We start from the raw sequence: 6,000 nt of genomic DNA on the forward strand, positions 1-6,000 counted from the left end.
GGTCTTAACAGTATCATAGATCTGCAAGAACTCAGTTAAGAACTGAAAAAGATCTTCAGTGGAAGTCCATGAAACTTGCAGTTCTGTTGCATCAGAGAAACTAATTGAGGTCTTTAAGCTCAAAGTTGTTTGCTCCAATGGCAGGAATTGAGATGCTTCTTCCATGCAAATTGGAATTTGGTGCAGTAAAGTCACCAAGCATCTTCCTTGCATTGTTATTATTTTCGGCTATGTCTCCTTCTTTTTCAAAAATTTCTGTCAGATTTTCTCCAGAGAGTTGTGCTTTAGCTTCCCTTAGCTTCCTCTTCAGAGTCTTTTCAGGTTCAGGATCAGCCTCAACAAGGAAGTTCTTATCCTTGTTCCTGCTCATATGAAAAAGAAGAAAATAGAAAAGAAAATATGGAATCCTTTATGTCACAGTATAGAGATTCCTTAGGCAAGTATAAGAAGAGAAGAATGTAAGAAGGAGAAGAGGTAAAATTCGAACACGGAGAGGAAGATGGGGTTCGAATTTTGGGTGGAAGAGAAGTATTAGTAGATGAATAAATAAATAGAAGGAGATGAGAGAGAGGGAATTTCAAAAATTAATTAAATTAAAAAATAAAATTTAAAGTTAAATTTCAAAAATTAAAATTGAAATCAAATTAAATTAAAAATTAAAACAATCAGTTAAAAAAAAGGGAATTTTGAAAAAGAGGGAAGAAATTTTCGAAAATTAGAGAGAGAGAGAGAGAGAGAGAATTAGTTAGGTAGTTTTGAAAAAGATAAGAATCAATCAAAAAGTTAAGTGGTTAATTGAAAAAGATTTGAAAATCAAATTTGAAAAGATAAGAAGTTAGAAAAGATTTTGAAATTGATTTTGAAAAAGATGTAATTGAAATGTATTTTGAAAAAGAAATTTAAAAAGATTTAATTTTGAAAAATAAAGTTGATTACTTGACTAACAAGAAACTAAAAGATATGATTTTAAAATTTAAAGATTGAACCTTTCTTAATAGGCAAGTAACAACTTAATATTTTTGAATCAATCACATTAATTGTTAGTATTAAATTCGAAAATATCAAATAGAAATAAGAAAAAGAAAAAGATTTTTTGAAAATCAATTTGAAATTTTCGAAAATTATGAAAGAAAAATGAAAAAGATTTGATTTTTTGAAAAAAATTTGAAAAAGATAGAGTTTTTAAAATGAAAATTTGATTTGACTCATAAGAAACAACTAATTTTGAAAATTTTTTGAAAAAGTCAACCCAAATTTTCGAAATTTTATGATAGAATAAGGGAAAGATATTTTTTTTATTTTTTGAATTTTTAATGATGAAAGAGAAAAACATCAAAAATACTCAATGCATGAAAACTTTAGATCAAAACATGTGATGCATGCAAGAACACTATGAATGTCAAGATGAACACCAAGAACACTTTGAATGTCAAGATGAACACCAAGAACTTATTTTTGAAAAATTTTCAAGAAAAGAAAACATGCAAGACACCAAACTTAAAAATTTTTATTCTTTAGACATTAATGTTTCAAGAATGCATATGAAAAACAAGAAAAGACACAAAATAAGAAAATATGAAGATCAAACAAGAAGACTGGCCAAGAACAACTTGAAGATCATGAAGAATGCAATGCATGAAATTTCGAAAATAAATTTTTTTTTTAGAAAATTAAAAAGATGCAATTGACACCAAACTTAAAACTTGACTCTAGACTCAAACAAGAAACACAAAAAAATATTTTTGATTTTATGATTTTATAAAATATATTTTTTTTATTTTCTAAAATTTATTTTTAGAAAAACGAAAACAAGGAAAAAAATTTTTAAAAACTTTTTGAAAACAAAACAAAAGTTAGAACAAGAAGAAAATTACCTAATCTGAGCAACAAGATGAACCGTCAGTTGTCCAAACTCGAACAATCCCCGGCAACGGCGCCAAAAACTTGGTGCACGAAATCGTGATCGTTCATTCCTTGGTAACGGCGCTAAAAACTTAATACGCACGTTCATCGAATGGCCATCCATGGGTTCTAACTTATACCACGAAGACTCTAATATCTCGGACTCGGTCCTCTGTATTAGATATCTAAGAGATACTCATTCTAGCTTGTTTTCATGTAGAACGGAAGTGTTTGTCAGGCACGCGTTCATAGGTGAGAATGATGATGAGCATCACATAATCATCACATTCATCATGTTCTTGGGTGCGAATGGATATCTTAGAGAAGGAATAAGCTTGAATTGAATAGAAAAACAATAGTACTTTGTATTAATTCATGAGGAACAGCAGAGCTCCACACCTTAATCTATGGAGTGTAGAAACTCTACCGTTGAAAATACATAAGTGATAATGGAGTTCATTGGTCTCGGCCCCAGAGGGGGAACCAGAAGAACCAACCTCCTCAAATGATCCGAAAATAAAACTCCCGGATGTAAATACAATAGTAAAAAGTCCTATTTATGCTAAACTAGTTACTAGGGTTTACAGAAATGAGTAAATGATGCAGAAATCTACTTCTGGGGCCCACTTGGTGTGTGCTTGGGCTAATCATTGAGCTTTACACGTGTAGAGGCTTCTTTTGGAGTTGAATGCCACTTTGTAACCTGTTTCTGGCGTTTAACTCCACTTTGCAACCTGTTTCTGGCGTTTGACTCCAGAATGCAGCATGGAACTGGCGTTCAACGCCAGTTTACATCGTCTAAAATCGGGCAAAGTATGGACTATTATATATTTCTGGAAAGCCCTGGATGTCTACTTTCTAACACAATTGAGAGTGCGCCATTTGGAGTTTTGTAGCTCCAGAAAATCCACTTTGAGTGCAGGGAGGTCAGAATCCAACAGCATCTGCAGTCCTTCTTCAACCTTTGAATCTGATTTTTGCTCAGGTCCCTCAATTTCAGCCAGAAAATACCTGAAATCACAGAAAAATACACAAACTCATAGTAAAGTCTAGAAATGTGAATTTTAATTAAAAACTAATAAAAATATACTAAAAACTAACTAAATCATACTAAAAACTATGTAAAAACAATGCCAAAAAGCGTATAAATTATCCGCTCATCAGTCATGCAGTCGGATTGATAGAGCCTTGGTAAGTATAGAATGGTTGGAAGCGTTTCCTGAGACTCGATTACGCGGCAGACCAAGGGGCTTGTCAGATCACTGCCCTATCATTGTGGAAGGAAGAAGGATGAGGGGAGGTCCTAGGCCTTTTCGAAGCCTTGATTTGTGGTTTACACATGAAGGCTTTCTCAGAATGGTTAGGGAGGAATGGAGAGATTTAGGGGAGCTACAGTTCACTGATAAATTGAAGGCGTTAACGGGTCCATTAGGAAGATGGCATAAGGACAACTTTGGGGAGATGGACAAGAGGATCCTGAATTTTGAGGAAGAGATAAAAAAGGTAGATGATATGGTAAGTAATGGAGTGTATGATGGAACTATTGAGGCTAGGAGGAAGGCGTTAGTTACTTGCTGTGAAAGGTAGTATACGAGGAAAGAAATTCACTGGAAGTAAATGTCTCGGTCTAGGCAAGCAAAGGAAATGGACAGAAACACAAGGTACTTCCACAATATAGCGTCAGCCAGAAGAAGGAATAATCAAATTGATACTCTGATAGTTAACGGCAGACTAGTAAGGAATCAAGCTAGAATAAAGATAGCTATTAGAGAGTTTTATAAAGATCTGTATCGTCAGAAGAGTTCTCTTTTGTTGGGGTTCAGAGATGGTCTTGTGGAAAGGATAGCTGAGGAAGATTCTGTGACTTTAGAGGTGATGCCGACGGCGGAGGAAATTAGAGAGGCAGTGAGGGATTGTGAGTCATCGAAGGCGCCAGGTAGTGACGGGTACAACATGAATTTCATTAAGTGGTGCTGGGATGAGATTGGGGCTGAATTTATGGCAGCAGTGATGGGGTTCTTTCAAACATCCAGATTACCGGCAGATTGCAATATGACGTGGGTGGCGTTGGCACCGAAGTTCATTGGTGCAAAGGAGATTAAAGACCTCCGACCCATCAGTATTGTTGGCTGTGTGTACAAGTTTATTTCGAAGGTCTTAGTTAGAAGGATGCGAACAGTGATGCCAGGGTTAGTAGGGAAGACTCAGAGTGCTTTTGTGAAAGGTAGAAAAATTCATGATGGGGCTCTCATAGCGTGTGAAACAGTGCACTGGCTAAAAAGGAGAAACAAGAAGGCAGCCATAATAAAGCTGGATTTTCAAAAAGCTTATGACAGAGTCAAGTGGAGTTTTGTGGATATTGTGCTGCAGAAGATGGAGTTTGGATGCAGGTGGAGAGCTTGTATTAGGGAGTGTGTGACCACAGCTTCTATGTCGGTTTTGATTAATGGTTCACCATCTAAACCGTTTAAAATAGAGAGAGGCTTGAGACAAGGTGACCCGCTGTCTCCTTTCTTGTTTGTGCTGGTTGTGGATGTCCTACATAGAATGGTTGGTGAGGCAGTTAGGAACGGACGTATTTCTCCGTTGGTGGTTGGTCGGGATAGTGTAGAGCTATCACACCTTCAGTTTGCTGATGATACTATTCTGTTTTGTCCACCAGAAGAGGAAACTATGAAGAATTACAAGCGGCTATTGCGTTGGTTTGAGTTGATGTCAGGGCTCAGTATCAATTTCGGTAAGTCTAGCTTGATTCCTATCAATTGTGAAGAGCAGTGGATACAGAGTATGTGTAGGCTGTGGGATTGTCCAGTAGGTAAGCTCCCTGTTAAATATCTCGGTGTCCCTTTAGGAGCTAATCCGAGGCTTGTTAAGACATGGAAGCCAATCATCGATAAGGTGGAAGACAAACTAAGCCTTTGGAAAGCTAAGGTGCTAAGCAAAGCGGAAAAGTTGGTGCTCATCAAGTTAGTCATGAATAGCTTACCAGTGTATTATTTGAGCCTATATAAGATGCCAAAGGCAGTCGCTAAGAAGTTGATTTCTCTACAGAGAAGATTTCTATGGAGTAAGGAGGATGGGAGAAATGGTATGGCGTTGGTAAGATGGGAGCTGGTGCAGGCCCCTAAGAAGTTAGGTGGTCTGGGAGTTGGAGATGTGATAAACCACTATTTTATGGTTTATCTTGTGCTCAATTGAGTGGTTTTTATCAAGTCCTTGCCCATTTATTCATATGATTTGCATGATTTTACAATTCCTTCCTAGTTCTGTTCTATGATTGAGAACTTGTTTCGTAAGCCTTTAATTTGTATATTTTAATTCTCCTTTATACCATTCGATGTCGTGATCTGTGTGTTCAGTGTTTCAGGCTTTGTAAGACAGGAATGACTAAGAGGATGGAGAGGAAGCTTGCAGAAATGGAAGGAGCACAAGAAATAAAGGAGACAACCAGCGAGCATCGACGTGCGCGTGATCTGGAGATTTTTACAGTGACACGTGCGTGTACCTGACACGTACGCATGGATTGGAGTTTTGCTAGATGACGCGTGCGCGTGCTTGACGCGTACGCATGACACGCGAAGATGACCAGCGACGCGTACGCGTGACTGACGCGTACGCGTGACTGACGCGTACGCGTGACTGACGCGATCTGCAAAAATAACAGAAAATGCTGGGGGCGATTTCGGGCCAAGTTTTGACCCAATTTCTGGCCCAGAAACACAGACTAGAGCCAGGGAATGAGCAGAGACTCGACACAGATTCTCATTAGCATAGTTTTAGTTTTAGATCGGAATCTAGAGAGAAATTACTCTTGCTCTAGGTTTTCTTTTACATTCATATTTTTAGTTTTATACTTTTGCTTTGGATATTGAGAAGAGTCATTACCTCTGCTGAAGAAGTTATTATTCTAGTTTGTTTTCTTATTCCCTTACTCTTCCATATCCTTGATCTTTATTCAGTGTTACAATTGGATTATTTTTAGAATTTATTAATGCAAAGGATTACTTTTACTTTTAATTGATTTGTAGTTATTGTCTATCATGTCTTCCTTTTATTTCCTTTTTAATTCTGTGCAAGTAATTTCCATGTCAATGGAGT

Source organism: Arachis ipaensis, chromosome B05, assembly GCF_000816755.2.
Source record: "Arachis ipaensis cultivar K30076 chromosome B05, Araip1.1, whole genome shotgun sequence".
In the NCBI taxonomy this organism is placed as follows: domain Eukaryota; kingdom Viridiplantae; phylum Streptophyta; class Magnoliopsida; order Fabales; family Fabaceae; genus Arachis; species Arachis ipaensis.